We start from the raw sequence: 12736 nt of genomic DNA on the forward strand, positions 1-12736 counted from the left end.
GGGCTAGACTTTGGGTGGCTGAGGCAAGAGGATCATTTCAGGCCAGGAGTTCAAGATGAGCTTGGGCAGCATAGTGAAATCTTGTCTCCTATTTTAAAAAAACAAACCAAAAAAGCTGGACACAGTGGTGCATGCCTCTAGCTCTAGTAACTGTGGAGGCTGAGGTGAGAGGATCACTTGAGCACGGAAGTTCAAGGCTGCAGTGGGCTATGATTGTGCCACTATACTCCAGCCTAGGTGACAGAGTGAGAGACCCTGTCTCTAAAATTAAAAAAAAAAAAAAAAAAAAAAAAAAAAAAAAAAAAAAAAAAAAAAATTTGTTCATGCTTTTATCTCCAGGAACTAGCCCAGTGCCTGCTATTGAATCAGTATTCTATGAGTAAATGAATGAAATGGACATTCCCTGATGGATCCTATTTCTGTGTAAGAGGGAACCTTTGGGTGCTTTCAAAATTCTTAGGGTTTGTGTTTTTTTTGGCTTTTTTTTTTTTTTTTTTTGAGATGAAGTCTTGCTCTGTTGCCCAGGCTGGAGTGCAGTGGTATGATCTCCATTCACTGCAACCTCTGCCTCCTGGGTTCAAGCAATTCCCTGCCTCAGCCTCCTGAGTAGCTGGGATTACAGGTGCCTGCCACCATGCCCGGCTAATTTTTTTTGTATTTTTAGTAGAGATGGGGTTTCACCGTCTTGGCTAGGCTGGTCTTGAACTTCTGACCTCGTGATCCCCCCACCGCAGCCTCCCAAAGTGCTGGGATTATAGGTGTGAGCCACCGCACCAGGCCAAAATTCTCAGATATTTAAATGAGATTGTATAGGGCCACTTTAACAATGGAAATGGCCCCATACAATGTCATTTAAAAATCTAAGAATTTTTTTTTTTTTTTTTGAGACGGAGTTTTGCTCTTGTTACCCAGGCTGGAGTGCAATGGCGCCATCTCGGCTCACCGCAACCTCCGCCTCCCGGGTTCAGGCAATTCTCCTGCCTCAGCCTCCTGAGTAGCTGGGATTACAGGCACGAGCCACCATGCCCAGCTAATTTTTTGTATTTTTAGTAGAGATGGGGTTTCACCGTGTTGACCAGGATGGTCTCGATCTCTTAACCTCGTGATCCACCCGCCTCGGCCTCCCAAAGTACTGGGATTACAGGCTTGAGCCACTGCGCCCGGCCCATATCTAAGAATTTTTAAATGAGAAAAGCTTAGGCATCCTCATAGATAGGTTCTAAAGAAGCTTTAAGAACCACATGGAATAAATTTTGAAGTTCCAAAGATGTGCTGAAAAAACATCTTTAACAGAGAAGCAGTTATTTTGAACTCTTCATAATACTGAGTTTCTCATATTTTGTGGCTTAGAACAGTATTTCCCAAACTTTTTCAATTTCAGCATACTTAGAAAATGAACATTTGGGTTATATACTGTGATGAAAAGATGAGATTACTTCCATTCAGCAGCAACCGAAGTTGAGACTACATTCACCTCAGGCCCAGTGCTGCCACCTTCAGGGCTAGGTTTTTAATGTCCCAGCACTCCTATTGGAGGTCCCTGGCTGGAATGCTGAATTTAAAAACTGTAGTGAAATAGTTAAAATGGTAAATTTACGTTATGTATATCTAGGCACCAATTTTTTTAAAAAAATTGTGTGATAGCAGTACAGCTCTAGGATTCTTAAAAGTGAAATTTTGGAACTCATGTAGATTTAAGAGTCATCTAATCAAGCCATTTTACAAATGAAATCCGTGTAAATTCTATCTTTGCTTAACTACTGCAGCTGGGTAGTTGAGTGTTGTGAAGGGAAAATGACATATCAGGTTAGACTGATGTCACTAAAATCATATAGTTTCAAACTTCATGCAGGGCATCAGTTAATCCTTAAAATAGCCTTCGTTCAGCTCCTTTTATTTTCTCTGCTGTTTTCCAAACTTTTGCTATTTTCAGTCCTCAAGCCTCTGAAAGTATTTTCACTCTAGGCAGACCTAACCTCCGGACTAAACAAGACAATTGAGCTCAACAAGTGTGATCTTCCTAAACTTGTTTTTTTCTTTCTCAACCCCATGAATTGGGCAATACCATTTGCAGTTAAAAATACAACCTGAGGCCAGGCAGGGTGGCTCATATCTGTATTCCCAGCGCTGTGGGAGGCCCTTGGGAGGCCCTCACTTGACATTTGAGAAACTGAAGTACAGGCTGGATGACAGAGCCAGAACCTGTCTCTTAAAACACACATACACAACACACACGCACACATGCACGCACGTACACACAAACACATGCACACACAATCTGGTTGCTTCTTACCTTCCTGTCCACCCCAGTTCAAGCTACCATCAACCTCTTCTATGGCAATATCCTCCTTTTAAAAAAATAATAAATAATCTTTCTGTCATCTGCTCTTTTCTCCATTGCAGTATATTCTCCAGCAGCAGAGAGACCCTTTAAAGTCTGTCAGAAAATCACACTCCCTTCTCAAAGCATATCAGGATCTTCCCATCACCCTAGAATAAAATCCAAACTCATTTTCATGGTGTCAGGACAAGTCAGGCACTGTATTCTGCTGATGATACCTCTTCAAATATGATTTTGAATTAGTGTTTTCCTTTCCAACCTCACATATTGCTCTAGTTTAGGCCCTGGTATTTCTTACCTAGACAACAGCCTCCCAGCTTCCAGTCGTGTTTACCTTAATTCAGTCCTCACACAGCTGCCCAACATCTAAACCATTATTTCTGATCCTGGCATTCCTTTGCTTAAAACTCTTCAAAAGCCTATTACCAGACTGGTGCAGTGGCTGACACCTATAATCCCTGCACTTTGGGAGGCTGAGGCAGATGGATCGCTTGGGGTCAGGAGTTCAAGACCAGCCTGGCCAACATGGTGAAACCCCATCTCTACTAAAAATACAAAAATTAGCTGGGTGTGGTGGGGGGACACCTGTAATCCCAGCTACTCAGGAGGCTGAGGGAGGTGAATCGCCTGAGCCCAGGGGGTGGAGGTTGTAGTGAGCCGAGATCGCACCACAGCACTCCAGCCTGGGCAACAGAGCAAAACTATGTCTAAAAAAAAAAGTCTACTGCCTAAAGATTAAAATTCAGTTTCTTTAAAATGTCACACAAGCTATTATCCTTACATAGTTTCTGCTGCACCCCTTGCTCTTTCCCTCTTTCAGCAGGAAGCTGCTTTTATTCCTTTCTCCTTCCCTTTGCTGTTTCTTAGTCTTGGCTCATACAATGTTTTTTCTCTTGGAATTACTTTCACCCCCATTTTTTACACCTCACCTTTTCTTATTCTTTAGGACTCAGCTCAGGCACTACCTCTTTCAGGAGACTAACCTAAGTTTTCTCTTCATCCTTCTTTCTTATACCCTTTCACAAATGGCCTTCCTCATTCTCCCACACCCTCATTATGTATCTTTATCATTGCACTTAGCACCATTATATTGTAATTATTTTTGTTTTTAATCTGCAGCTACACTGTGGGCTCCTTGGTGTCAGACTGTGCTGTCTTTATTCTTCTGTTTTCCTATTTTTTTTTTTTTTTTTTTTGAGACGGCGTCTTGCTCTGTCCCCCAGGCTGGAGTGCAGTGGTGCAATCTCAGCTTACTGCAGCCTCCACATACCAGATTCAAGCAATTCTCATGCGTGAGCCTCCTGAGTAGCTGGGATTACAGGCACCTGCCACCACACCTGGCTAATTTTTGTATTTTTAGTAGAGACAGAGTTTTTCCATGTTGGCCAGGCTGGTCTCGAACTTTTGACCTCAAGTGATCCACCTACCTCGACCTCCCAAAGTGCTGGGATTACAGGTGTGAGCCACCCTGCCCAACTCTGTTTTCCTACCTTTTCTTTTCTTTTTTTTTTTTTTTTTTTTGAGACTTGATCTGTTGCCAGGGCTAGAGTGCAGTATCATTATCTTGACTCAACTCACTGCAACCTCCACCTCCCAGGTTCTTTCCTACTTTTTACTAGAGTCTTAGCACAGAACTATCGGACAGAGCCACATATACAATATTAAACTTTTTAAAAACTACATTTTAAGTAAAAATCAGGTGAAATTAACAATATATTTTATTTAACCCAGTCTATCTAAAATATTATTTAAACATATGATCAATATAAAAATTAATTAGACTTCTTACATTCTTTTTCTTCATACTGTCTCTGAAATCTGATGTGTCTTTTACCTTTACAGCACATCTCAGTTTAGACTAGCCACATTACAAGTGCTCAAGTCTGCATGTGGCTAGTGGCTACTTTATTGTACAGTGCAGCCTCAGCATATATAATGTAATCAATGAGGGGACAAATGAGGTTGTGTGATTTACTTAAAGAAGCAGGATGGAACTGGGACATGGATATCTCATTCTTAGCTTGACTATTTCTGCTATTTGTGCTGGGCATTTCCCATCTCTCTCCCACTCCCCACATCATCCCAACTCCCCACCCAGCATTGAGTGTCTGTGTCTCCAGACATAAAATTAAAAGGAAAGTTATTAAATCCTTTATGATTATTTACAGAAAACTTTCCAATATCTCTGACATGAAAACACAATACTGGTAAACTGGAGTGAGTCCTTATACCTGCAGTCACAACTATTTTAAGAACACAACAAAAGTCTGTTTGAGATAAAAGAGGGAAGAGAAACTTTAGGACAAAAGAAAAGTATCTTAACTGGCAACATTTGTGTCAACTTGAACCTTTGATTCAATTTTCAAAAAGTTGTTTATAGTAATTAGTAAGTGTTGTTTGTGAGTGGGAGTAACATTGATCAGTGATCTCAAGTGTCAAAATGTTTTGTCTATGACTTGAGTCGATGGTGCCAAGATTCCAGGTTAGGAAGTTTTATAATTATTTTAAAATGTATATTTAACATTGGTGGAGGGTGTCAGCATCACAATTTTTATTTTGGTAATATCCTAGGTGTTCATTTAAGATTTTTAAGTGCTCATAACCGAGAGATCATACCTTGCTTTCCAATTAGAAAGATTAGCCTCGTATCTTCACTACAGCGACACTGGACTTCATACCTTCTTTGTTTCCCTTTTAAAGCTGTTAAAGTTGTTTGTTTTTAAACATCATTCATCGAGCTGCTTCATTTCACATCAGTAATGGGCAAAGTTTTACTGGCATACAATTTTCCCAGTTTAAGAATGATCTCCATGCTTGATAAAGAAGGTTAAATAGTGTATTCATAGTTGCCTTGGGCTTAAATTATAGTGGGGTGATGAAGAATGTTGTTGATCTGTTATTTGCAAAACGGTTTCTTTTCTTTACTTTTTTTTTTTTTTGTGATACATTTCTTTACTTTTTTTTTTTTTTTTTTTTGATACAGAGTGTTGCTCTGTTGCTCATGCTGGGATGCAGTGGCGCAATCTCATCTCACTGTAACCTCAGCCTCCTGGGTTCAAGCGATTCTCCTGCCTCAGCCTCCTGAGTAGCTGGGATTACAGGCATGTGCCACCATGCCTGGCTAATATTTGTATTTTTAGTAGAGATGGGGTTTCACCATGTTGGCCAGTCTGGTCTCGAATTCTGACCTCAAGGAATCCACCTGCCTCTGTCTCCCAAAGTGCTGGGATTACAGGCATGAGCCACTGTGCCTGACCACAAAATGATTTCTTTTTCTTTCTGTCTCTTTTTTTTTTTTTTTTTTTTTTTTGATATGGAGTCTCACTCTGTCACCCAGGCTGGAGTGCAGTGGCGTGATCTTGGCTCACTGCAACCTCCACCTCTTGGATTCAAGTGATTCTTCTGCCTCAGCCTCCTGAGTAGCTGGGATTAAAGGCGCATGCCACCACACCCGGCTAATTTTTGTATTTTTAGTAGAGACGGGGTTTCACCATGTTGGTCAGGCTGGTCTCGAACTCCTGACCTTGTGATCTGCCTGCCTTGGCCTCCAAAAGTGCTGGGATTACAGGCATGAGCCACTGTGCCTGGCCCAAAATGATTTCTCATCAGTGGAAAGGGACACCTGTTTCTTCCATGTCATCTATTTATAATGCAGTGGCTGTCTGGACAATATTTCATATATATTCATATAAGCTTATGAAGCCCAGGAATTTTGTTAGGTGGTTAGCCCATAGGCTTTTCTCTAATCCTGGCACTTAAAAGAATCTCAGAACTTAACTGCTGAAGAAATAAGATAATTTAAGAGTGGTAACTAAGACTATACAGTAGAAAAGTTTATTTTGAGACTCTTGAACAACAAATCTTTACCATTGTATCTAGTAAAGTATTATACTGCATTGTATAATGTATATCATTATCCTATGTATAATGCTACCATGATATAAGCTGTAGGAATAATATTTATTTATAGTAATGGAAAATATTAAGAAGAGCTAACTGTAGGAACAAGTCATTGACATTTGGATTCTATTAGAGAATTCTTTAATAGGTTCACATGAACAAATATGTTTAATATTCATTGCTTTTTCCATTTAAAAATATTGCATCTTAAATGCTGATTTTTCACCTGTGAATTGATGAATTTATTCACTGCTGGCAAATAGATCTTTAATGTAATTATGTGCTTCAAAAATTACAGATATAACTTTAAACACACTGTCTTTTTTGGTCTTTCTTATAGTTATGCTTAAGAAAAATAGACTTAGTTTAAAATATTGGCTTTTTCCTTTTCCTAATCCATGTTAGTCTAGGATTAAGGAAGCTTTGATAGTTACTTTTCCAAAGGTAAAATAAAAAATTTAAAAATGTTTTATGTTCAAAGTTTAGTTCTTAGAGGAGATCCTGAGTTTTAGCTAGTACTGTTTTCAGTTTTACTTAAGTTATAATCAGAAATAGTAAACATGTACAGTGAAATTGTGTTTTAATTCAATTCATACTTATGGTGACAGTTTGTTTTTGTGGACTATTTAGGATACCAAAGTTGAAATAGATAGGCTTCTGGCCAAGTGCAGCAGGCATGCCCACAATTCTAGCACTTTGGGAAGACTAGATGGGAGGATTGCTTGAGACCAGCCTGGGCAACGTAACAAGACCCTGTCTCTATAAGAAAATAAAAATAGAATTAAATCTAGCTGGGTTCAGTGATGTGTGTAATTTCAGCTACTTGGGAGGCTGAGATGGGAGGATTGCTTGAGCCAGGATGTCTAAGTTGCAGTGAGCCTTGATCACACTCTAGCCTGGGTGACAGAATAAGACCCTGCCTCAAAAAAAAAAAAAAAAAAAAAAAAAAGTTCCTTTCCTTTTCTCTAATCTAGTAGATCTCTTATGTGAGGTGATCATATGTCCTAGTTTACCAGTGACAGTCCTGGTTAATTCTTATTGCTCTAGCTTAATTATTAATAGAGCTACCTTTTACTTTGAAATATGTCATGGTTTGGATGACTGTAACCCATATGGTCAGAGCCTGGTACAGTGGCTCATACTTGTAATTCCAGCATTTTGGGAGGCTGAGATGGGAGGATCACTTAAGCCCAGAAGTTTGAGACCAGCCTGGACAACACAGTGAGACTTTGTCTCTACAAAAAATAAAAACAAATTAGCCAGGTATGGTGTGATCCCAAATTAGCCAGGTATGGTGCGATTAGCCTGTGATCCCAGCTACTCAGGAGGCTGAAGCAGTATCTCTTGAGCCTGGGAAGATGAGGCTACAGTGAGCCATGATTGCACCACTGCTCTCTGGCCTGGGTGACAGAGCAAGTACCTTTTTCTTTTTACTTCAAAAAGCTTTACACTTTTTAAAAGTACTTTAAAATTTGATTATAATTTTATTAGCCTCATTGTTGAAAATAAACTGGGCTCTCTCAGTCAGGATTGGAGTGAAACACCTATTATAATCATCTCACTTTATTTTTTAGACTTTTAAATTTATTTCTTAGCATTTTGGCACACATGCTTTTTTACTTGCCTTACACTAGATATGTACATTTGAAAAATGAATATAAATTAACTTCTAATAGAATTAGAAAAATGGTTATACTAGCTCTCCCAGCCCTGGTTGTGAGTTGTTTCATGTGCTAAATTTAAAATCAAGTAGATTGAAGAGTTTTGAATTATGTTGTAATCTCAGAAGGGACAATGTAGGAAGTGCTTCAAAAAATTGTGATCATGTTCTACCGTCAATGATGGCATATAGCCATATTCCTAGCCTTTTTTTTTTTTTTTTTTTTCATTATGGAAAGAGTCCTGAGCTGGGAGATAGGATGAGAGATTAAATTCTGACCCTATCTCTGATTATCTGTATGTTTCCTAGACAAGTCTTATTTCCCTCACTGAAAGATAATATTAATACTCACTGTGCCCAAAGGGTTGTTGTAAAAATAAAATAATATATTTGAAATTTCTTTCTTTTTTTTTTTTTTTTAGACGGAGTTTTGCTCTTGTTACCCAGGCTGGAGTGCAATGGCGTGATCTCAGCTCACTGCAACCTCTGCCTCCTGGATTCAGGCAATTCTCCTGCCTCAGCCTCCTGAGTAGCTGGGATTACAGGCACGCGCCACCATGCCCAGCTAATTTTTTGTATTTTTGGTAGAGACGGGGTTTCACCATGTTGACCAGGATGGTCTCGATCTCTTGACCCCGTGATCCACCCACGTCGGCCTCCCAAAGTGCTGGGATTACAGGCTTGAGCCACCGTGCCTGGCCTTGAAATTTCTTAAAGAAGAATTAAGAGAAGTTTGAAGCAGCTTGCCTATTGGGAGAATGGCAGAAGGCTTTCCAGGCAGAAAGCATGTGTGAAGACTATATTGTGGGGAATCATTGTTGAGTTCTATAACTGCAAGGATATGGCAATGTATTTGTATAAGTTGATATTGGGAAGGCATCAGCTGCACCATCTAATTTGCTGAATGAATTGTAATTTTTAATTCTAATCCTGTTGAGCAAATAATTTCTCCGTACTTTGGTTGTTGATCAATGAAATGAAAATAATAATATATACCTTGAATATTTTACAGGATTGTTGATAGGATTAAATTATATATATATGTAAAAAACTATAGCAATGTAAGAAACTGTTGTTAACAGCAGATATATAGATAGATAGATAGATAGATAGATTTTTTTTTTTTTTTTGAGACGGAGTTTCACTCTTGTTACTGTGCAATGGCGCGATCTCAGCTCACCGCAACTTCCGCTTCCTGGGTTCAGGCAATTCTCCAGCCTCAGCCTCCTGAGTAGCTGGGATTACAGGCACGCACCACCATGCCCAGCCAATGTTTTTTGTAGTTTTACTAGAGACCGGGTTTCACCATGTTGACCAAGATGGTCTCGGTCTCTTGACCTCGTGATCCACCCGCCTCGGCCTCCCAAAATGCTGGGATTACAGGCGTGAGCCACCGTGCCCGGCCAACTGTAGATATACTTAAGAGCTACAGCTAATCAGAGAGATCTTCTAATGGCTAAAGTTATATAATTATAGTGAAACTGTTGAATTGCTAGGCAAATTGTGAAAGATTTATAATTATAGAAAGGATTACACTATATTGTTAAATGCTTTTACATATCTTATCTTGATTTACATAATTTAGGTAAGTTAGGTATTATTATTATATGGTTGTTATTAGTTTTATTATATTCTAAAGGGTTTAAAAAATAATCTAACCCAATGACAAAATTATATCGAAAGAAAAAACTAATCTATTCATTTATTTCATGAATTAGTGGTTACAATAAATCATTCATTGGCCAAGCGTGGTGGCTCATGACTGTAATTCCAGAACTGTGGGAGGTCAAGGCAGATGGATTGCTTGAGTCCAGGAGTTTGAGACCAAACTGGACAACATGAGGAAACCCCATCACTATAGAAAATACATAAAATTAGCTGGGCATGCTGATGCGAGCCTGTAGTCCAGGCTATTCCATAGGCTGAGATGGAGGATTGTTTCAGCCTGGGAGGTGGAGGTCGCAGTGAGCTGAGATCTTGCCACTGCACTACAACATGGGTGACTGAGACCCTCTCTCAAAAAAATTGATAATAATAATTAATGTCCGTTATTATTGGGCTTTTTCCAGCAGTGAGTGTCTCCACTTTCTTGTATTTGCTGTGCACTATTCAGTTTTCCTGTTTCATCTTTATTCATTAGCTACTTTACCTAACTTCTAAGGAGACAGTGTTTTCGTATTTTTTTTTCAGTATTTTTTTTAAACTCACATTTAATTATTATAACAGAATTCAAGTTAAATGAAAAGATGATGTGCTTTTAGTCAGATTTCTTTTCTCTTTGCACCTATTTCTCCTTCACTTTCTCTGAACTAAGTTTACATATTATGCAGACAAATATGGTATTTACTTAATTAAAGTACATGATTAACTGTTCTGTTTTTAAATTTTTAATTTGCTTGACTAGAGCATTCACATAATGTGTTTTTCAGAGCCAAGCCTCAGGATCACATTATGGTTTATAATGAATTACTTCTTGTAACTAGACCCTCTTGGACACAGTCCAAGACAAACTTGTACTGTTCAAAATTGTGTGTTTCACTGTAATGAAAAGTGTTACTTGAGGGTCCAGTGTAGTCAATCTGTTTTTACTATAACTTTACCAATGTAAAAATTTAAACAATGAAGTCTTTGCATCAATGCTGGACATAAAAGTATTTACAGAGTACATACCGATTGTCCATTTTGCTGCTGTTTGGCCCTTTAAAAATTGGCCACCAAATTCAGGAAATAAATTGAAGTTTATTAGAAAATACCTTTCTCACAGAAGATCGAGTTTCAGTGCATCTCGGGTTTTGTGGGAATGGATCAAATACATCAGATGAAAATAGGCTAAAGTTCCTTCTTCTCCATTTGAAATTGCTGTACTCATTTCTGAGAACATCTATTTTAATTGTATTTTGCATTAGAATTACATTGGTAAAACTAAAGAAGAAGCAGTTTGACCATACTTCTCCTATAACATGATGTATTGGACACGTCTTGGGCCCTGCTTGCTCCAGGTATTTCAGTGGCAACCAGATTCATGCAGGTGAAACTTGACAGTCTCTCACCTGACTTTTTGTCCTGGGAGCTTCTCTGAAGCCAGCAGAAACAAGTATGCAACTTGAAAGCATAAGAAATTAGCAACCTGAGAGGCAGCTAGCTCTTAACTGATGGAAGTCAGAACTTGTGGATAAGTACCCTTCTCTTGTGTTTTCTGACAGGCTATTCTGGGGGAGTTTCATGGCCCCTAAGAAGACACTGGGCTTGAGCCCTGTTTGCCCATAGTGGTGGATGAACTCAAGAATGAACTTTTGTATTGGCCTTCCTTCCTTTCACCTAATCTCTTACTCCTGTTTCTGGGTGCTTTCCCAAGTAAAGAACTTGCACATAAGCCAGAGGGCTCAGGCTCTTACTCTCCATGGAGAACCTAGATTAAAAGATAAAGGGGAAACTTGAGATTTCTATTTCATTATTTTTGAATTATTAATGGAAATTTTAACTTATAAAAATTTGCATGCATGGATGGGACAGTCACATTAATTGTATCAGTCATTTGTAAGAATGTTAATGACCCAAGATTGGTTGAACATGTGCATTTGACGTTATTTTTCTGATAGTGTTAATGGGTTAGATTTGAAGACACTCACACATTTCCTCATTTTTTCTTATAGGCAGGAGAATCTTGCTGCTCTCCTGTGATTTACCAACCGGAGATTCTAATGTGATATGTTTGGAGTGAAGTTATCAATCTGCATTTTTAATAGGCATCCTCCAGGTGAGTCAGATAGTCATAGACTGTGCTTTGAGAAACATTGCTAGGTTATCGCAGTAGTAATAATGCTGGGTATTATTAGCTGCATAAAGTTATAATCAATCTTGTATTTTTTAATGTTTCAAAAGTCACTGAGAAATTCATTAGATTTGAAATATTTTCATGTTGGAAGGAAGTGTTTCTCACTTCTAATCTAAATCTTTGTAAATATGATAGGCAAAGAACTTGCAAGCGAATAGGTTTAAGATATAACTTTGAAACTAAGAATTTGTCACTCAGGTTACATTTTCACTTTGTCAGGGGTACGCAACTTCAAAGATAATAGTTTCTGGTTGTTTTTAAGGCTGTATGTTTTTAATACATGAACTATTATGTTCTCTATTTCCCAGTAAGTTTTGGATTTATAGACAGTTTAGTTGTTAGTCCTGAGTTATCCAAATTAGCTATTTGTATAAAAACATTTTATTTATTTACTTATTTATTGAGACAGGGTTTCACTCAGTTGCCCAGGCTGCAGTGTAGTAGTGTGAACACAGCTCACCACATCTTTGATCTCTTGGAATCAAGTGATCTTTCTGCTTCAGTGTACTGTTGTAGCTGGGGCCACAGGCCTGTACCACTATGCCCAGCTAATTTTTTATTTTTTGTAGATACAGGGGTCTTACTTTGTTTCCCAGGCTGGTCTTGAACTCCTGGGCTCAAACAATTCTCCTACCTTGGCTTCCCAAAGTGCTGGGATTATAGGTGTGAGCCACCATTCCCCATAAGAACATTTTAAAAACATATTTAAATTTTTTGTTTTTTTCCTGCCTTCTTTGCAATTGTTTGTAGTAATCTCTACTGTAAACATTTAAAAGTAAATTCCAATTAAATGCTAATTTAATGACTAGTCACATAGACTAAATTGCTTACATATCTAATAAAATCATTTTAAGAATATATAATTATAGGCCGGGCGCGGTGGCTCAAGCCTGTAATCCCAGCACTTTGAGAGGCCGAGGCGGGTGGATCACAAGGTTGAGAGATCGAGACCAACCTGGTCAACAGGGTGAAACCCCGTCTCTACTAAAAATACAAAAAA

The 12736-nt window shown here is 38.5% G+C and overlaps 1 protein-coding gene and 1 pseudogene across 1 annotated transcript in view; one reads left to right on the forward strand and one right to left on the reverse strand.

Moving 5' to 3' along the window:
* Positions 1 to 12736, reverse strand: part of RBBP8 (RB binding protein 8, endonuclease) — a 109445-nt gene that overhangs the window by 89971 nt on the left and 6738 nt on the right. The gene's annotated exons all lie outside the window — the stretch shown is intronic.
* Positions 1 to 12736, forward strand: part of LOC141580812 (ubiquitin-conjugating enzyme E2 C-like) — a 35722-nt pseudogene that overhangs the window by 2330 nt on the left and 20656 nt on the right.

The sequence above is a fragment of the Saimiri boliviensis genome, chromosome 13 (genome assembly GCF_048565385.1).
Source record: "Saimiri boliviensis isolate mSaiBol1 chromosome 13, mSaiBol1.pri, whole genome shotgun sequence".
Classification (NCBI taxonomy): Eukaryota; Metazoa; Chordata; class Mammalia; order Primates; family Cebidae; genus Saimiri; species Saimiri boliviensis.